A 21,783-nucleotide genomic window follows, 5' to 3' on the forward strand; every position below is an offset into this window, starting at 1 on the left:
TGGGAGCAGCGGTAGGGATGGTGACCCAAAAGCCCTTTTCTGTGGGCTGGGAGCAGCTGCAGGGATGGTGGCCGAGAAACCCCTTCCTCTCAACTAGGAGCAGTGGGTTGGTGGCTCAGAAGCCCCTCCCTCTGGGCCGGGAGTGGTGGGAGGGATGGTGGCCTGGAAGCTCCTTCCTCTGGGCCAGGAGCAGTGGGACAGAAGGTGGCCTAAAAGCCCTTTCCTCTGGGCTAGGAGCAGCGGGAGGGATGGTGACCGGGAAGCCCCTTCCTCTGGACCAGGAGCAGTGAGATGACGGCTCAGAAGCCCCTACATCTGGGCCAGGAACAGTGGGACTCAGTACCTTGGTCTGGTGGTCTGGTGTCCTCTGAGTCTTTGTAGTGTGGAATCAGGTGGCTGCCTGTCTGCAGTGGGGTGATCCGGTGTCTTCCACATGACTCAGCACCTCGGTAGGGCATGCACAGACCTGCCTGTCTGCAGAGGGCTGATTTGGTGTGTTCTGTGTGACTCAGGACCTCGGTAGGCCATGGACAGAGCTGCCTGTCTGCAGCGGGGTGGTTAGGCATCTTCCACGGGACTCAGGACCTTGGTAGGGCGTGCACAGACCTGTCTGTCTGCAGTGGGCTGATTCGTATATGTGAAAATCTATCCTCACATTGGCTCATTGTGCTGTGCGGACTTTTGATGGAGTTTTTAATCTCCTGGAAATCTGTTTGCATCTGTTTTATGGATTCCATTTGTTTCCTATGTTGGGATTCCATCATGTTCCTCAGATCCTCTATTTTTTTATCTGTATCCTGTCTAGATTTATTAATCATGTCTTGCACCATGAGCAAAATCTTTGCTGTTACCTAAGTAATTATTTCTGATTTCATTTTTCCCAGATCCTCTTTTGTTGCCAGTTCAGAGAGTCCAGGTGGTTGAGTATCAGATTGTTCCATCTCATTGCCCTTTGGGGTTGCTTTAGGTGATCCAGAAGTCTGTTTTTGAGACTTGTTTATGTGTCTTCTCATTTCCACGGTGGGTAGAGTGCTTCTGGTGCCCACATGGCTCAGTTTCTCTGCCCTAGGAGCTTGGGATGGTGGCGGGGGAGCTTCCTTGTGGATTCTGGGACCAGCTCACCTTCTCTGCTGTAGGAACTTTGGATGGTGGCAGGGGAGCTTCCTTCCAGGTGCTGGGACCAGCTCAGCTTCTCTGCCCTAGGTGCTTGGGATGGCAGCAGGGGAGCTTCCTTCCAGGTGCTGGACTGGCTTTGCTTCTCAATTGGAGGACTTTTAGAAAACAGATCCAGCATAGAATGTTCTTATTAAATATATGTACAGAAAATCTCAATTTCCATGTAAATTCTGTTACAAGGGATGAATCTACATTAGGAAATTCCCCCAAACATTTTTAATTTGAAGGACAAGTGTTAAAAGGGCATGCTTCATATTCATGGGGAGGCTTATGCATCATTTCCCGCTTTCATATTGTGTTAAAGAACTCTTCATCCCTCTTCTCTTTACCTTAGCATCTTACATCACACTTATGAAAGCTGAAAAACTAATCCTGCCATTATATTATTACTATAAAGCACAGCACTTATTTAGACTGCACCACTTTTCTCATCAATGTTTTTGCTGTTCCAGCGTCCTTGGTTGTGTTCCCTCACTGGGAATTGCCCTTGACTCGGGGGATGGTCCTGCCCTCTCCAGAACAGACCTGACTTCTGCTGGCCATATGGAGGTCCACACTCCTGGCTACCTTGCTCACTTTTGGGGCACTGAAGGCTACCTCAGCCCTGGTTTGAGGAGAGCTCCCAGGTCCCACTGTCTTCACTGCAGGACAGGTGGCCCAAGGCTGCCCCACAGGACACTGTGCCAGAGCTCTCCTCTCAGAGTCCATGCCTAGGAGTCCAGCCTAAGATAATCAGTGCTGTGAGTGGCCTAGGAAGAGATTCCACAGTGGCCCTGGGAAGCTGGCTCGCCCCTGTCTGACTGGTGTGGAGGGATGCATTCCTGGTGGTCGGTGGATGCAGGGGGTCAGGGTGCAAGTGGTACAGCTCTAGCTTGTGCCAAGGAGAGATGGATGGCAGAGGAAGAGCAGTTGGTGCCAGAGAAGCACTGCTGGCACAGCAGAGGTGTGACAGAAATCATCACCAGTTCTTCCCAGAAGTTGGAGGCTATTACAGGCCACAGGGGACTTGGCCAACAGAGGCTCAGAGGAATCACTCATGGATCCAAACCATGAAATGGATGAAACTTATCTGAGAGCCTTGCTCAGTTAGGGAGGAAGACAGAGGCGAGGTCCAGGCTGGGACCTAGATGTAAGGGTCAACGAGCTTCAGAAAAGAAGAATTGCCCCTGAAACACTGTCCTCTCAGGAGCACAGAGGCTGCCAGCTGTGAGCTGAGCCCGAGGGCCAGAGGTGCTGGGCAATCCAGACTGGAGGAAGTATCTCAGCTGCTTGGGCCACACAACACAATAGACTCTGCTCCTGGAGGTACCTGTGGTGGGAAAGGGGCTGCGAGTACTTTGTGGAAAACCCAAGTGAGAAAATATTAAGGTAAGTGTTAGCTCTGGAGCAAAGCTGGGCCTTGGTGAGTGGAGGACAGGTGCAAATGACTCAGAGCTTGGGCTTGTCCTGTGCATGAGGGAGGGGAATCGGGCATGGGGCAACATGTTCCTGAGCAGAGCCTCCTGAGATGACCTGGCTCACATGAAGTCCCCTGTGAGGGGACTTTGTGGGACATTAGTGGACTGGGACACATATGGAGCCAAGGAGCACATGGGTCCCTCCCTCAGCCCACACCCATGGCTGCTGGACAGTCAGTCCTTTAGACCTCAGAGGAAAGAGCAAGCTCACTAATGGGCTGGCTGCCATAATTGATAAAACTCAAATGGGCAGCAGTTGCTGCATTACAGCCCCGCTCAGAGGTTGCCCTGAAAGAAGAGTTTGAGGGAAAGTCCCTCATGAGGATCCCACACCCACCCTACATAGGGAGAACAGCAGTCCTGCTGAAGACATGAGTGAACACACACACACACACCATGCTTCCAGCATGGTGTGATGAGGGAGCCGGACTATGAGTGGGATGAGGGAGGAGGAGTGTGAAGGTGTCTGTGTCATGTGTCAATGTCCCCTTGAGCACACCCACAACAGACAGGGCAGTGAGGAGCAAGTAGTGTGTCTGACTCAGGTGCTGAGCTCAGACAGCCTGTGTCTGGGCCTTGGTGCTGACTAGGCAGGCGCATGAGCAGAGACGTTGCCATAGCAAGAAGGGCTCTGGAGGCCTGGACCCAACAGCACAGGCTCTAATTGACCAGGGCCCACTGAGCAAATGCCAAGCTGCCAGCTACACACACACTGAACCCCTGACATGCCCTAGAACTCTCTAAAAAGATGGTTTACTACGTGGCAGCAAGTTCATGGCATCAGCTTCCTGTGCCCTGGAAAGGGCCAGGAATCTTGTAGTCATGGTGAGCCTGGTCTTTCTTGGTCCTGATTTGCTTCTTCTGCCTACTTGGACTGAGCTATCCTCTTGCTCTGAGTTTTGGAGTGTTTACCCACCAGCAGGGGCTCCTCACAACATCATCTGTGACAAGCAGTCCTCTTGACAATGGAGTGGGTCCTTTCACTGACTACACCTCCAAGAAGGTATCTGGGTGGCCCGAGGTGAAATGGATCTGAAAATGTTGCTGATAGCAGAGGTCTGCATGTGTGGACACAGAATACTGGATCCCATCGATCTGTATGCTTCATATGTGTACATAATTAGAATAATAATGAGAATGTATCTGAGGTGTCTCTGTAGACATGATTCACTGTGAGAATGGGTACCACTCTCTGGGATCCAATATTGACCACAGGCCAATGACTACTTTATGGCCCCATGCCTCAAACATGGAATTGATGGTTTGAATCCTGGTGAACTCATGAGGATACCACTTGCCATCAATCCCAGGGACCCCTTGTGAAGTTTGTATCCCCTATCCCTGCAACTTCAGCCTCTGTGAGTCTAGAAGTCCTGTTTTTCCAGAGGGGTAACCACCAAACTGACATTTCTTCTCAGGCATGGTTGTCTACTTTGAGCACAGGAAAGGTTCAACTGACAAATATTTAGAAGAGATTTCATTAGCATCTGCAAGTGATAGGAAACAGCAGCATGCTTTAGCCATCTTTCAGTACATCTGCAGTAGCCAATTAAAAACATAACATCAGTATGATTAACCCCCAATAGCAGCAAAACCCATGTAGTAGCTAAGAATAACCCTAGCTGGAAATGGCAGATCTTTATGAATCAAATCTTCATAAATTAAAAAAAATTACATTGAAGGAATAAATGAGAGGATAAACGAGAAGAGAAACCATTTTCATTGTTGAGAATACTGAGCGGCAAATACATTAATACTTTGGAGAGGACTCTACAATTTCAACTCAGTACTCCTTAGGCTGTTGCAATTCCTCTTATTATGATGGGAAATTCTAATTCTGAAATTCATATGCTCAAGACAATTTTAAAAGGGGAAATAAGCAACCATCGCCCTTATCACCTATCAACATTTACTATAAAGGCAAAGAATGTAAAATAATGTGTAAAAAGAGACCAATACATCAAAGGATAGAAAACACAAACATTTTCTTAAGTCTGTTTATGGTTAGTCTGTGATATGATAGCATTAAAACCAGCAGGAAAAATGGACTGCCTGATAATCCAAATTAGGACTTTTACCTGTATGCTTACTTTCACTACTATTTATAAAAATAAGTTTCAGATGAGTTGCAGAGTTAAACAATAGCAATGAAAAAGTGAAAAATAAATATTGGGAGGGAGAATGTTTCTGACTCAGGAGTAGGAAAGGCCAAGAATAAGAAATCCTTTCTAAACGGCATGAAGATTTGACAAATATGATCGCATTGAAATTTAAACTCTGCAAGATTAAAGGTTAAAAAAGTAAAAGACATTACTTTAAAAATTGAAAAAAATGTACACTATTTATAATGTGTAATAGATAAAAGGCCAATATTCTAAATATGTCAAGACTGCCTTTATTTGAGCAAAGGCCAACGACAAAGAGAAAAATGGGAAAACACTTGAGGAGGTCATTTACAGTAACAAAAATACAAATGGCCAGTAAATGTAAGATGGTTCACAACATAAGACACTTAAACAAAAGACACTTTCTTATTTGGGAAATCCATTTAAAACAGTGATGAAGACATTTTGAATCATTAGCATGGCAAAATTTTCTAAGTTTGATAAAATTGACAATACTACTGTAATTGTTTTCATGGCACTGTACATCAATACAGCCGCTTTAAAGGGCAATTCAGAATGACTGCTGTAACTAAAATGAGCCCTCCCCTTTACCTGGAACATATTTATCACATTATTCTTGTCACTTTCTGATTCAGTTGTGAAGTCCTTCTTTGTGAGTGTAGTTATGCTGTCCTGGCTGCCTCAATGTCTAAAATTGATTCAAAACACTTACCTTTGGTAGCCTATTTGACTTCAGACACACATCACACAAGAGCCAGAAGCCACATGGTGCCAGATCTGATGAATAACATAACTAAGGACACAGTGCCATGTTTTTACAAGCCTGTCTTTCCATTGGATGCCACTCGGCAGGAGCTTTCACTGTATTTTTTTTTTTAAATCACATTTCATAAAGACCCTCAGAAAAGAGGACTTCCAGAACTACTTCAGAAAGTGGCAGGGACAATGGGATAAGTGTGTTCAAAATGAGGGGAATTGGAGGAGCAGAACCCCACCACCACCACAGTGTCAAGGAGGTGACCCTCCTGGGCTGCAGTACCACCTCCCCAGAGCACCAAGGAGCAGAGCCCCCCAGGGCTCACCTCCCTGGAGCACCAAGGAGGTGAGCCTTGCAGGCACCAGCACTGTCCCATCACCGCCCCCCCCCACCATGGCTGTGCCGAGCCATTACCTGGATCCACACCACAGAGTAGCAGGGGTCATAAAGGACATTGTTCTGAGCTCAAGAAGATAGAGCAGAAGTGAACAATAGAAAGAGGGTCTCTCTGAGGCTCCTTGATGAAAATTAAAGCCCAGTGGAGAAGTGAAGAAAATCTCTGCAATAAAGAAACATCAGACTACCTTAGTTAGGGGAGCAGCAGTGTGGACCAGAGCAGTGCAGCTGCAAGCAGATCCCAGCCAGGGCTATGCCCTAACCCCAGAGTCTGGGGCACACTGGCCCAAGCCAAGGGCCTGCTTGGAAAAGAGCTGCACAGGTACACAACCAACAGCCAGAGGTTTGCCCCGATACCATCAGTAAGTGCACAAGACCCTAGCTGGAAGTTTGCTCACACAGCAGGAACTGGGCTGCACAGCCCCCAGCCAAAGACCTTCTCAGACAACAGGTACATAGGAGCCCTAGCCAGAGGCACACCTAGATACCATCCCAAGTGTGCACAGGCCAGAGCCAGAAGCCAGCCCAGACAACAGGTCAGCTCAGGGATCCAGAAGGCCACCTTTCTAAACCTAGGAATTAAGGCTGCTTGGTGGCTTGCAGAGAATTGAAGACCACTGGGTGAGTAAAAGTTGCCTCAACAAAGTCACAGCAGGCTGCATCTGTTGAAATGAGAAGACACATAAACAAGTCTCAAAACCAGACTTCCAGATCACCTAAGGCAACCCCAAAGGGAAACAAGATGGAGCAATCTGATACTTAACCACCTGGACTCCCTGAACTGGCAACAAAAGAAAATCTGGAAAAAATGAAATCAGAAATAATATCTCAGATAACAGCAGAGATTTTGCCCATAGTGCAAGACATGATTAATAAATCTAGAGTGAACACAGATTAAAAAAATAGAGGAGCTGAGGAACATGATGAAATCCTGTAGGGGACAGGGGAAGGGGATGTTACCAGAACCTCTGCAGTGAGTCCTGGTCTCCTGCGAGCCACGGCAGCACACGGTGAATTACAGGAAAGGTAGAAAATGAGACTGAGAAGAAGCTGAGCTTCGGGTCTGATCAGTGCTGCTCTGGGCAGCAAAGACAAAAGCCCCCAGCTTACCACACCTTTTATTCAGTACATCGGGAGAAACAAACGTAGCAAATGACTTGCAGAGGGTTCAATAGTTCACATTGGGATAAACAAGGTGTAACGGAAGGCTTGCAGAGAGTTCAGTACATCTCCGGCAAACAAGATGTTAATCAGTCCAAGAACAATGAGGAACTGAGCAGATGTTTGTTCTCCCAGGATGTTTCTTGTCCTGGAGAATCACAGCATCACTGGATCACTGAAGTCTCAGTTGTGACTGGAGGCCAAACTGGAGTTATTCTGTAGCTTGGCTGTAGGCAAGAGAACTAGGCTAACCAAATGATTTTTCCCTAGAATTATGTAGCATTGCTCCCAACAAAATCCCAACATAGGAAACAAATAGAACTCATAAAATAGATGCAAACAGATTTCCAGGAGATTAAAAACTCCATTGAAGGTTTACGCAGCAGAATGAACCAATGTGAGGACAGAATTTCAGACATAGAAGAAAAGATTGCAATTAGTGACCAGGAAAAGAAAAATTTCTTTAAAATTGTAAGGGACCATGAGAAATCAATCCAGAAGCAAAGATGATAACATAAGACTGATTGGAGTCAATGAAGAAACAGGAGAATGCAGACAACATAAAAAAAAACTATTCACAGAAGTAATGGCAGAAAACTTCCCAAGCAGGGGAAAATACCTTGACGTACAGATAATTGAAGCATATAGAACTCCAACTAGCCTGAATTAAAAAAAAAAAAATCTGCGCATAGGCATACAATAGTTCAGATTCCAGAAACTCAACAGAAGAACAAAATTCTACAAGCATTTAGAGAAAAGAAACAAATCACATACAAAGGAAAGCCCATCAGAATCACAGCAAACTTCTCAACACAAACCCTCAAGGCAAGAAGAGCTTGGAGCTATGTATTTCAAGCCCTAAAGGAAAACAGCCTCCAGATTGATGTATCCTGCAAAACTATCTTTCAAAATTGATGGAGAAATAAGATACTTTCATGATAAAGGTCACCTTAGAAACTTCATGAGTACCAAACCAGCACTCCAAAAATTTTTAGACAATATCCTAGGAAAAGACAGTGAGGATCACAACCCCAGGAAGCCCAACAGAATGAAACCATCAATCATGAAAAGAAATTAAATGCAAAGGGGGAGTATCCAACTAAAAGAAAAAGTCATGATAATAATAAGTCAATATGTATCAATTATAACCATCAATGTTAATAGTCTCAGTTCACCAATAAAAAGAAATAGACTGGCAGAATGGGTCAAGAAGCAAGATCCAACAATATGCTGCATACAAGAAACACACTTAATTCAAAAAGAAACTCATAGGCTGAAAGTTAAAGGGTGGAAAATAATACTGCATGTGACAGGAACCCGAAAAAAAGCAGGAGTAGCTATCCTCTTTGCAGATCAAGTGGATTTCTAAACAAAATCTAAAAGACTTCTGGTCCCAAGAATTTCAGATAAGTAATAGTCAACTTGTATGTACAAATATATTGTGAACATGTGCTTTCATTTCTCTTAAGTAAAAACTTAAGAGTAGAACTTTTGGTTCATAACAGTAATACAAGAAATTTCTTTATTGTTTTCCAAAATGGTTTTATGATTTTACATTCACATTAGCAGTATTAGAAAGTTCTAACTGGTTCACACCTAAGCTGACATTTGTTCTTTTTAAACCTTTAACTTCATCTCCCTAATGAGTGTATAATATGATCTTGTTATTGTACTGATTAGTATTTTTCTGATTCTAGTGTTCCACTTTTCCTTGTGCTATACTGGCTATTTATCATCTTCTTGTGTCTACTTTTTAATTGAGTTGTCTATTAATGAGCTGTAAGAGTTCTTTATATATTCTGATCATAGGTTATATGTATTATAAATATGTTCTGGTTAAGGACTACTTTTCATTTTCTTAATGATGTCTTTTCTAAATTTTCATGGAATCTCATTTATCAATTTTTTTCTTTTATACTCATGTTTTTTATATCCTAGGAAATTCTTGCCTACCTTAAACTCATGAACATTTTCCCTCATAATTTCTTCTTAAAGTTTTATAGTTTTAGTCTTTCCTATTTAGGTTCATAGATCCTTTCAAGTTATTTTTATGTATGAAAATAAAGGGTTGAGGTTAATTTTTTATATTCAGATACTAGGTGTTCTGGTACCATTTGCTGAAAACACTATCTTTTCCTCTGCTCTTGAATTGAGTTTGTATTCTATAAAATGTTAATGTTAAATAATCTTTCAGAACTCAGTGGACCATATATGTGTGGTTGTATTTCTAGATTCTCTGTTTTATTCCATTAATCTATATGTCTTTCCTTATGCCAACATTGCCTTGATTACTGTAGCTTTAGAGGAAGCCTTAAAATTAGGTACAAAAATGTCTTCCAATACTGTTTCTTTTTTCTTTTTACTTTTCTAGGTCCTTTGTACTCCTACATAACTTTTAAATTTCAATATCCAATTCTTCATTTATAGCAAGTATACATAGACCTGAATTTTTATATATATCTTGTGTTTTCTAATCCTGCTAAATTCAAATACAAGTTCTAGGGGCTCCTAGAGATTTCTGAATATTTTCTCTGTAGATGATCGTCTCATCTACATATAAAGATTTTGCTTCTTCCTTGCCAATCCTATGCTACTTGTTTATTTTTATTGCCAGACTATTTTGGTTTGGGCCTAGGTTTCAAAGTTTAATGGACAGATGAAGAGTAGACATATCTGCCTCTGTTCCCCACCTTAGGGAGAAAACATTGTATCTTCTCCATTCATATAAGGTGTTTTTGCTGGAAGTATGGAGTACATGTCTTTTATCTGTTGAGAAGTTTCTGTTCTACTTCTAGACTCCTAATAGCTTTTACCATGAATAGCTGTAGAATCTAGCCCCATACTTGTTCTGCAACTAGTGACAGGATCATATGGCTTTTTCCTTTCCTCTGCTAAAATGATGACTTTTGGGGGTGGATCTTCCAATGCTGAACCAACGTTGCCATCCCTATAATAAAACCACTTTCTACATACTGCCAGATCTGACTTCTAATTATTTTGTTAAATTTTTTTTTAATCTATGTTCATAATTTTTTCTTCTATTATCTTTATCTTGTTTTAGTATTAGTACAATATCGATTTCCTAAAATGAAAGGAGAAGTGTTCCTTCTTTTCTTCTGCTTTAAATGTTTGATATAATTCATCAGTTAAAATGTATATGAGCCTGTTGTCATAGAGGTAGGTTTTCAAGCTAGGAATATACTTTCTTTAATAGGTGCTATTCAAATTTTATATTTCCTCCAGAGTTAGTTTCATTAATTTGTCTTCCAAGGTACTTCTTAGAAGTTGTCAAATTTATTTCAAAACAGATTTTTGAAGTATGCTTTCTATATCCTTTTAAACACTGTAAAATCTGTGGTAATGTCCTCTAAATCTTGGTATTGTAATTAAAAATGTATAATTGATATTGTGCAATAGAAAGAAAAGTTCTAGGGGAAGTGGGAAGGGTAGGGGAAAGGAAAGAAGGAAAAAGAAAAAATATGAGAAAAGGAAAAAAATGGAAACAAAGTCTTTGTAAATAGGGAAGGGTGGAGGGGGTGAAGGGAGGGCAGGGGAAAGGGACAAAATAAAGACCAAGATACGTCATGTAAACTTTGTACAAGATCCCAATGATGAATGTAACTGTATTTTATACCTAAAATGTACCAATAAACTTAATGGGGAAAAAAGTGAGGGGGATTAATGATGATAAATCTTTGACTGTAATACATGTTTATAATTTAAACGTTCACCATAGGTTTTGATCACACCTCGTATTTCAGCTGATAAAGCTCACTCACTTTCTCAGAAAAATAATCACCCATGTTCAAAGGGCTAGATACAAGGAGGTACAGGGAAGCTAATTATACCCTCACTTGTAATTTTAAACATAAAATCAAAATAGAAACAACCTGAAGTTCATTATTATAGAAATGGCAGGGACTAAAAGGACATGGCAAAGAACATGGGTGGCAGCAAAAGGTCTTTGAGACATGTTGGTCAGGGACAAAAGCAACAACATAGTAAGTGCAGTGTGGTAAACTCAGATAAAACAAGACAACACACACATCACACAAGCACAGAGCCTGTGCTCTCACAGGTCAGCAGGGACAGAGCCTTCCACAGGAAAGGGAAGGCCCTATGGGTTGTGTGTCCAGGGCCCCTGGCCACTGTGACCTTGAGATGCCTGCTAAGTGGGGCTCTCTCTAGCAGGCAGAACAGAAGGGCAGAGTATTCTGAGCTGCAGCAGAGAGGCCTCTATCCTCACAGGATGGTAAAGAGGGAGGTCAAGGTCAGCCCTGACTGCGGGAGAATGCTGAGTGCAGTGGAGCTTGTACCTTGCATCACAAAGCTGTGGATGCCTCAGTTTGAGGACTTTCCTATTGTCCCAGTGGACACTCGTGCCACTGTGTTCAGGAAAGTGTGTTGTTCAGCCCTGTCTCATCAGGAGAACACATCCGGATGGATGGATTTCTGCTGAGCATGCCGTGAGAGAGGATGGGTCCGCTAGTGTCCTACAGCACCCTGCAGGCTGGGGAGGAACCAGGCCTTGGGTTTGATGGAGAAGGAAAGACCTCCAGGCTTGGCAGCCCTGCATAATGAGAGAATTTCACTGGGATGTTTTATGGAGAGCAGCCACCAAGCTCTAAGTAGGGACAGAGGAGTGTTTGTTTATTTACACTTGCCTTCCTGATGCTAATAAAAAGATCAGATTTAATGGGCTAAATCCATGGACAATGACATCCCCACTTTATCTTCTTTCCTCAAGAATAGGATCTGGCTGAGAAATAGGCTGAAAAGTCAAGTATTCTTCAGTACAAAGTGGGAAGTGCTCCTCTCCACTGGTGCTGTATGTGGGCGGGTGGCCAAGGGAACAAGGAAAGCATGCTCAGTGCGGTGATGTTCCAGTATCTCACTGGCCTCCAGCCCCTGGGGCTCCCCCACTGTGCCCAGGTGTGACTCAGGTTGGGGCTGAGGGGCGGGCACCCCCACAGAGCAGTAGCAGCAGAACTCCTGCAAACGGGGCGGTGCCCAGGCCAGGCCATGAGGGCCCAGGAGATGGGGCCACATCCCTGCTGTATGGGGGGTACATAGGTTCTGGGTGCATGGGCTAAGTTAGGAGTGAGCCGTGGGGGTGTCACAGGAGGGGCGACATGGGCAAACAAGACCTAGCCATTCCACCAGGGGATACAGGACTGGAGTCTGACTCTGGTAGTCATCCGAGACAGTGTTTGCTGTGATTTAGGGTGCTGGGGCTGCTGTCACACAGTATATTGATGTGGTCACACAGCTCTGCAGGCTGAAGTCTGGAATTGAGGTGTAGGCAGGCAGAGTGACTCTGGGTCCTTCTTCCTGCCCACAGATGGCTGTCATGCTCATGTGGTGGTTTCCCTGTGTGGACCTCTGTCCCCAAATGTCCCCTGCTCATGAGGACACCAGTCACATCAGATGCAAGCTCATTCTAATGTCCAGACCTTAACAGATTATTCTGTAAAAACTCTGCCTCGAAGAGAGGCCTTATCTGAGGTGCTGGTGAGGACTCAAACATACCTTTTCATGGGACCTGATTGGAAGCACCTCTTCTTAGACTGCCTCCTCCCTCACCTGTCTTGTCTATTTAAGTCTCATGCATCCTGGAAAACCTCACCACAGTAGGCATTCTTCAAGGAAGCATTTGCACACCTCTGCTTGCACTAATGTGTCTTTTTCCCCACTCGTCTGCATCCCAGCTCCCCCTCTTCCTGAGTCACAGTGAGAGTTGCATGTGTCCTCTGTCAACCATGAGACTGCCTGCCATATGTTCTGCATCCTCAGACCAGCAGGACGGTGAGGCAGAGTGAGGGGTCTGCTGTCCTAGACACGTGACCATGCAGCTGGATGGGCAGCGTGGCCCCCAAAAGGCTCCTCAGGAAATACTGGCATCACGGAGGAGTGTGCAGATACCTGGTGTTCATGGGACTCCCTAACCCCACTGTCCACCAGGCAAGGACTTTCTGTTCTTGCCCAGTGTGCCCTGGAGGATGAGTGCTCTACTCTGGATCTAGAGGTTCCCCCAAAGGCCATATGTGAAAGGCTTGGTCACCATCTTGGTGCTGTTGGGAAGGGGGGGACTTTAAAGGGGCGGGGCCCAGGGGACTCTAGGTTGTGGGTGGTGGTGTAGAAGGGGACTGTGGGGCTCAGCACCTCTCCCTGGCCATAACCTGAACATTTTCTCTGCCAGGCATCCCCTCCACATTGTGCTGCCTCAGGACAGGCCTGCAGTGATGGGGCCTGGAACCCCCAAACTTGCAAGCCAAAAGAAATCATTTCTCTGTCATTGAAGTGCCAGGGCATTTCATCAAGGTGACAGATGCCTGATTAAGACAGGAGATGCCTGAAGGCCCAGGGCAGGAGTGAGAGCAGCCTGGCCATCACTAGAACAGGAGACTGACTCTCAGGCAGAATGACCCAGCAAGTGCTGGGGTGAGTGATTCAACCCAAGGGCTAGGGTCCCACCTGGAGGCTGGGGGGTCTCGGGCAGCCAAAGGATTTGTTCAGCAGCAGTGGTGGCTTCTGGGAAAATAGTCCCCCAGCATGGCACTTTTAGACACAGCTGTTGTGACACACACAATCTTGGCCTTGGGGAATGGGGGGCAGAGGAGAGGGCTGAGTGTGGGGTGAGGAGGACATGGCCAAGGGCTCCTCCTGCCCACAGAGGAAACATCCCATAGCCCCTGTCACAGCCTCTAAGCGAGAAGGGAGGTCACCACTGGCTACTGTGGTGTGAGTGGGTTGTCCCCTCTGAAATGCACCTGGAAACCTCACCCCTTGTGTGTTCTCAAGAGGTGGGCCCAAGGGACTTTCCTAGGCCAGGTCTCTGCCCTATGGGTGGGTCAATCTATGTGACAGATGGCTTTTTGGGGGTCCTGAGAGGGAGCCTCCATAGCCTGGCCTGTCCCCCACCAGAATCTCAGGACTCTACCAACAAGAACACCATTGCCATGTACAACCCTCGACCTTGTATCACAGCTGGGAGGCCAACATTAACCTCTTTCCCTTACAACTTGTCCAGCTATAGCTGCAGGAGTCTCTGGTGGAAGCTGTGGGCTCCAGGCTGAGAAGGATGCAGACAAGCAGTGCCTAGATGGGACCAGGAGCCCCCCTGTGACCTTCAGGATGAGTTGCCAGGCTGGCAGGGAATCACTTACTACTCTGGAGAGCAAAGCATCGCACTGCACAGGTGCAGCCTAAGGACACGCAGCAGACGCTGGTGCCTTGCTGCTGTTGTCCCAAGACACAGTGCACTGCAGCCCTGGGGCATGATGATGGCCAGCAGATCCTCCTGCCTAGCGCTCGTCATGAACAAGCCTTGAGCCAGAGGGCCAGGGCCTTACAGTAGGAATGTTCAGAGAGAATCCTCAGCTGGTTTGCACAGTCGGAGCACTTGAATATCAAACAAGAAAAATAAGAAAGCCTGGACCTTTGAAGAAATCAATAACTGTGATGTTGAAGGAGTTTGTGTAGCCACAGTCAAGAGCCCAAGTGTGTTACACACCAAGGTTGTAGTGTTGGACAGAGCCACTTTGGGGAACTTCATCACTCTCTAGCTGATTGTAGGGGTTGTGAAAACAAAGGTGTGAGAGACTTGCACCAGAAAGGAGGCTCGTTCCTCTGGGAGCCAGGCTGTCTGGCTCTTTAGCCCAGCTTTCCTTTTCCCATAAGTAGCTCCAGACTCATGGGCAGTATAGGATGGATGACTCAAGATAGAGATGCTCGAAGTCCAGGAACAGATCCTGTAGATCACGAACTGAAAGGATGGAGTAAGAGAAGGAAAAGCAGACAATGTACAAAGGTTTTTTGTTTTCTTAAAATGCACAGAGTTTGAGGTCCAATGGCACCATTTCTCAAGCATGTGGTTCCAAAGGAGGCACAAGGCACCTGTTCCAACAAAGCCGGCAGAGTGGGCAGATGGCATTCCTGCTGGTGGCAAAATGTTGCCCACACTTCTGCTCTTGTGTAAAGAAGGCAGCGACTCAGCAGCAAAGCTGACACGCAGGTGGCTTTTTAGGATTGCCTTTCAGTATGGAGCTGCCCTCCAGCCACTGTAATCCAATACAGCGAGAGGAAGTCACAGGCAAACTGAGCAGCCTGGGAATCTCTGCTTCTGGGCTGCAGGAAGCCCGAGAGCAAGGCCCAACATCTGCACCAGGTCCACCCTAGAGACCTTTGCTCCCTCCTCAGCCTCACATGGAGCTTTTGGAAGGCATGAATTGGACCCTTCTCATGAAACGTGCTGGAGCTCAGATTCTGACAAAAATGAAAAGGCATGCAGGGCTGCCCTCTGAAACAGCACTCCAGCTTCAGCCAGGGTGAATGGCTGTTTCCAATTACCCAGGGAAGTGGTGTCCCTCAGAACACTGCTGGGCAGTGGGAGAAGTGGAGGAGTGGGAGAGATGGGGGGAGAGAGAGACACACAGAGAAAGAGAGAGAGAGAGAGAGAGAGAGAGAGAGATAGAGAGAGAGAGAGAAACGAGAACCTGGAGAGCACATTTCCATTTGCCAGGCCAGTTTGCTCTTGCCAGTGTGGCCTGTATACAGTGGGGACATGAAGAATGGTGCTCCTCCAACACTACCTTACTGACCACTCTGACGTCTTGGAAACTCTTGGCGGCACCAGGGAAAGGACAGTAGAAGGATGTAAGTGCCATCCCACGATGCTCACAGACCTCTTCTGCCTGGCTGCCTCTCTAGCTCTACTCCTGTGCTCACTCCTGTCCTGCTTCACCACTTGTGCCTGTCTGCATCTCTATCTGTGCACAGTCACGTGCTGTGTAAGGAGAGGGAAAGTGTTGAGAAACACAGCACCACATGATCTTGTCATTATTTGAACGTCACAGAGTTTATGGACCAGACTAAGAAGGCTGGGATGTCGCCAGGTCATGAGACTCATGGGACCATTGAAACATCTGTGTGCGTACGCTCACGTGTGTGTGCCCCACTATGTATGTGTGGGTGTATACCTATACATCTCTGTGTATGTGTGTGCATGCACACGTATACATTTTAGCAACTCATAGTGCTGAGTGTTATGAGGCTGGTGGAAGCTACTTATTTAAATAAGTAGTCCATGAGGCCCTCAGAGCGGGTGACCCCTAAACTGATACCTGAGTGGGTGAACTAGGTGAAGATCTGGACAGGGCATCTTCTGGATGAAGAGGCTGGCCCCAGACAGGGTGTCCCCAGGGTGGCTGAGTGGGGAGCTTGGAAACCATGGCAGCCAGGATGGTGCTGCACGGGCCTTGCACTGGTCCATCTCTGTCACTGGGGCAAAATACCTGGAATCATAAATTGAAGGAGGAGAGGATCGTTTTGGCCCACAGTTTCAGAGGGTTCAGTGCATGGGCAGCTGGCTTCAAGGCAGGAACATCAAGGCCCAGGGGCCTAGCAGAGGAAAGCTGCTCACCTCCTGGTGGCCAGAGCAGACAGACAGCAAGAGAGAGCTGGGGAGAAGGGGCCAGGACAAGAATCCACCCTTCCAGGTCATCCTGGAGTGACCCTCCTCCTCCAGCCAGACCCACCCCCTAGTGGCATGTTCAGCCATGAACTAGCCAGTGGATTAACCCACTGACCCACAGATGAGGAGCGTGCCTATGAGGCAACCACCTTCAGAAAAGCCCCGCCTCTGAACACAGGAGCCTTCTGGGGACGTTGTGGCTCCAAACTGGACCTAGCTCTCTCACCTCTTCCTCCACCCTGAGAGAGGAGGCCTGGCCTCTGCTCCCCTCTATGCTCAGGCAACCTTGGCCTGTCCTTACTCCTTCCCCTCCTCCTGCTTTTCCTGGTGCCTTGCAAGCAGGCAGAGTATTCTATTAACTTGTTCTTAAATGTCTCCCTAAGGTATAAGGTACATGCAGAAAGGGTACAAGGATGTATGCAAGATAGTGTTGGTGATCCTGAGGAGATGGCCCAGTCAGGGCCCAGCAGCCCCTTCTCCCTAGCATATCCACCTCCTTGGGGACTCAAGTGGTCCTCTTTTGATTTATGTGGGTTGGAGTCCCAGCACAAACTGCCTTTCCGCAGCATTCTGTGCCAATTGATGGGAGACTCACTGAGCCCTCCTGTGTGATAGTTAGTCTCGTGGGGGCAAGGCCTTCTGGGAGGGAACATGCCACAGCCTAATAATTTATTCTCCTATTAATGGGCACTTGGACAGCTTCCAGCTGTGAGATGTTGTAAGTCAGCGGCTGCGACTGCTTTAGGACGTGCAATTTGGAGAACATATGCATGTATTTGTGCTGTACTTATGCCCAGGAGTGGAATTGCTCATAGTAGATTGAGGGAATGTGAAGACCCCCTAAGCTAAGTGGTTTTCCATGTTGATTAGTTTAAAAATCATATTTATTCTTATAGTAATAGAAGTAATGTTTATTTATTGTTGGGAATTTGGAAGACAGAGTAAAATAAAACAAAACCACATATTAGTCTTTAGTTTTGTAACTGTAGAATTGGGATTATGCTACACAGAACCTTCGATTTGCTATGTTCACTTTATGTTGTAGTATTCCTAGTATTATTAAATGCTTTTTTCCATTGACAGCATTTGGGTGTATCAAAATAAATGTGATTATTTAAATTGTTTTGCTTTCTTTACTATTTGGAACATTATTAGATAAATTTTTTGCATACATCTGATTATTTCCTAAGAACATATTTTGAAAAACAGAATTTCTGAGTCAAAAGACTTTAAAATATGTAACTCTCTTGCTCTAGATCATCTAATTTCCCTGCAATAATTGAAAACAGAAATAATTTACAGCCTGCCCTATCTGGCTGATTCATTTCACTGAAAACACAACAATTTGTGTTCTATCGATCCGCATTACCATTGCAGCTATTAAGATTAAATATTTGTATGTTAATGGACCATTGGAATATTTGGCTATTTCCTTGTTTATAAAAGTATGAAAAAGTAGCTCACTTTCCAGATATTTCCCTTCTTATTGATTTTCTAGTAAATTCATGTTTGCAAACAATAAACTTGATTGTTTCCTTGCCTTTTCACCTACATTTCAGAGTGACTGATATTCTGAGGAAGCAGGCTCACATCCCACCAGCAGAAATGGTTTAGAAGTTACAAGTTAGGGCAGCCAATGGAGCTCAGTGGTGGCACCATTGCCCAGCATGTGGGGGGCCTTGGTTTCATCCTCAGAGCCCCTCAAAAGAGTCTCAATTTACCCTCCTGGACAGGGCAGCTCCTGTAAGCTTTGGGTGAACATCTACAGCAGTTGAAAGGGTGACTCCCTGTCACTGCCCTTCAATTAATACAAATGGAAAAACTAGGTGAGACTCTGAGACCTCTTCATGCTCATTGGATGAATGGGAAGACCGAGGCACGGGGGATGTAAGAAACTTGATAAGGGTCATACAGCTTTAATGGTGTGAGAAATCAGGAACACAGGGTTCAGAGCCCATGATGCTGAGAGACATCACTTCCCAGGCTGTAGAGGGGCAAGCATACATCTCTGAATCCTTTTATGTTGTGTGCACACATATGAACACATCCTCATCCTGGCAGCACTGATGCTCACATCTGGTTTGTCAATGCTCTGCCAGATGGAGGCCTGTCTTACCACCTGGCACTTCCCTCCTGGGATCCCAGGCAGGTGCCCTCCTCCAGGCAGCCTCCTGAAGCCTCATGTCCTCAGCATCTCCGGGTATCCTCTGTGATTCTGGGGCTCAGTTCTGAGTCTAGGTGGAGCCTTAAGCTTCTGAGCCCCTTCAGAGCCCGTGGGAAGCCCGAGTGGGGCCGGTGCCAAATGGGTGTGTGTGCAACTTGGATGGGCTCCAGAGATCTGAAGATGTCTGGTTTCCTCCCCCCAGTGCATCCTTTCAGCGGACATTTCCCGAAGTTTGCCTGGCCCCTGAGGATGACATTCCATCAGACCTCTGTTTCTTGGCAATGTTCTCTGCAAATCTACAAGGACATTTACTTCAAAAATGAAAATCTGGAATATATCTCTCATCGTAAAAGCAGACTTGCAGGCCATTACAAAGTGGCATGAGGAACGGAGGTGTAGGGCTTGGAGGGGGCTGAGCCAAACTTCAGGGGCAGCGCCCACCCAGGCGGAAGTCAAGGTATGACTCAGGGACTGTTGGGCCATCAGAGAAGAAATCTTGCAGGGGTTTCTGAGCTGTAACATATGCATCCTTCTTAACTAAGCCAGGATCAAGCACTTTCTATATCAAAACTAAGAACATGAAGCTTCCTTGTACACAAATTTACAAACATTCCACGGTGAGAATGCAAGTACAGTACTCACGCTGGCTCTGCACATCCTGCTTCATGGAGCTTAAAAGTGTAAGTCAGAGAGAGAACCCTGGCTAATTTCAGCTTAAAATGACCTGTAAGTCACTAATTGATTTTCCATTGATAATTCAAGTGAAACAGAGGGCAGCTTTTCTTGACCGTTTGGTTTCTTGGTTTTAGATTGTGTATTTGTTTGTAAAGTAATTTCAAAGGAATTTTAGAAACTGTTTAACTTTCATGTCTAGCTAATCAAGAGAGTAAGAGTTCAGTCAAGCCTTCTAAATGGAAAATAATATTCATGAAAGGAAAAGGTTGATTTAAGCCAACTGCCACTGGAATTGAGCAATTCAAAAGCAAAGATGTCCCTGGCTCATCCTCACGGGGAAAATGCCTGTGCTTGTTTTACACTTACCAAGGGACGCAAGAAAATACATCGCAGCCAGCGCTTTCTCCCTCCCAGCTGTCTGCATGGCCAGTGCTGATTGGAGGAAAGAGCTAGGTCGCATCCTGTCCATCCACAAAGCGCCTGCACAGCTGGAACTGTCCCTCGGTTTCTAGAGCTTCTCTGTGGGAACTCGGGCAGGGCACTCTGTGCCTTGCCTCAGCCCTGACACCAACAGCTGCTGGCCCACAGCAACACATTCTGGACATCTGGCTCATTAAATGGAGGATACAGAGGAGTCTGGATTGGTCCACATATGAGAATATGCTTTGGACCAACAGGCCCGCAATTAGGCAGGGATTGTGCAGCGGCTGCTGTTCAAATTCTGGCAGACAGGCTGCAGCCATGCACAGCTGTGCTTGGGGTTGACAGGATGGTGCCCTGCCTCTCTGTGCCTCCTGTGGTCATCTTTTGACACTGTGGTGTGTTAAGAAGGAATTATCCTGTGACATGTCAGAGGAGGTTAGAATTTGTAAGTGGCAGAGTGAGACAGGATGAGCGTAAGGATGAGAAGAGAATGTTCCTCCTATCCGACCATGTGGCCAAGGGCACATTGCCGAGACCCTCTGATCCCCAGCAACTGTGCTGGGGAAACTGGAAACACAATTGAGATCACGAAGGAGGACATATTCTGAATTAGATCAGTGGGACAGAGTAGAGAGCTCAGATAGAGACCACTCGAGTGTGCCCAAGGTGACAGAGGTTTTCAGGGAGGATGAGTATAGAACAATGGTGCTTGGTAGCTGGGGATCCATGTGGGAAAAGGAACTTGACCTCGGCCTCAGAATTCACACACACACTCTGAATGTATCACAGACTCATATTAAATGCTTCAATTCAGCTTTATGAGTCCCAGCCCCAAGCTGAACCAACCCACATTTCCTGCACTGGGTGAATGGAAGTGGGGTTAGCTGAAGAATTCTTGGGCTTGATCTGTGAATGAAAAAATCATAAGCCGGACTTCGTCAGAACTCAGTCATCTGTGAGAGAATCTGTGGAGAAGCTAGAAAGACCAGCTAGGGCTAGAAGGGAAGATCCTCAGAGCGCTGACTACAGAGACTTGTATCTGGAGTCTATAAAGAAATCCAAGCAACAACAGCAAAAGTAGAAAACAATCACATTAGAAAATGGGCAAAAGAGTTAAACATTTCATGGCAAAAGGTAAACAGATGGCAAACAAGCCCACCAACATGAGTCCTATGCCAGCAGCCACTAGATAAGCACACACCAAGAGTCCCACACCTGGAGGAATGGCTGGTACAGAGGTGGCAGCTCCAAGTGCTGATGACAGTGCAGGGAGGGACATGTGACATACCACTCTGGGATGAGTGGGGACATTGTCACAATAGAAGTGTGCTAGCCATGTGACCCAGTAAGTTTTCTTTAAGCATTTATCACAAGGAAATGGAAATATATGCAAACACTTGTCCATGAATATTCTAGAATCTTTGGCTCCAGTCTTGAAGCAGCACAACCTCTCTGCAGTCACTGAGCAGTGAAACTGTGATATGTCCTTATCATAGGACTCTGCTCACCAGCAGGAGATGGATGGTGGGGGACATGAGCTGGGTGGAACCTGAGTGCAAAAAGCAATCGCTGTAGGAACTCACTTATGTGGCATTTTTAAAATGATAGAATTTTAGCCATGGAGACCATCTTAGTAGTTGTTAAGTACTAGGTTAGAGAACAGGCATCTGTGGTCAGGAAAGACAGACCGAAGGGTCCTTTCAAGGATACCATTCTTTGTCTGGTCTGTAGTGTCATTCTCATAAATATACATGGGATAAGACTGCATGAACTAATACACACACACACACAGGTACATAACACATTGGTGTGATCTGTACATGAGGCTGACAGATTCCCTTCCCTCTGTGTGGAGTTCCGGATTGTGACACTGGGCTGCAGTTATGCAAGACTCCCCACTAGGTAGGACTGGGTAGTGGTCCCCAGGATCCCTCTGTATTACTTCTTACAACTACCCAGGAGTCTACAATTACTTT

General features: G+C 45.9%; 1 long non-coding RNA gene across 5 annotated transcripts in view; it reads left to right on the plus strand.

Annotated features, from left to right (window-relative positions):
* The window catches only part of LOC110347378 (uncharacterized), a 114,147-nt gene extending 95,930 nt beyond the window's left edge, over nucleotides 1-18,217 (plus strand). For 4 of the 5 annotated variants that reach the window (XR_015451126.1, XR_015451123.1, XR_015451127.1 and 1 more), the window contains one exon: nucleotides 14,104-18,217. This is a non-coding gene — a long non-coding RNA (uncharacterized LOC110347378). Of the gene's footprint in view, nucleotides 1-1,628; nucleotides 13,118-14,103 lie in introns of those variants that run through there. The other variant, XR_015451124.1, reaches the window with a different exon arrangement.
* Nucleotides 18,218-21,783: the final 3,566 nt, after the last annotated feature.

The sequence above is a fragment of the Heterocephalus glaber genome, unplaced genomic scaffold, assembly GCF_053883595.1.
Source record: "Heterocephalus glaber isolate CG9 unplaced genomic scaffold, H.glaber_assembly_v1.0 deba00001195, whole genome shotgun sequence".
NCBI lineage: Eukaryota > Metazoa > Chordata > Mammalia > Rodentia > Bathyergidae > Heterocephalus > Heterocephalus glaber.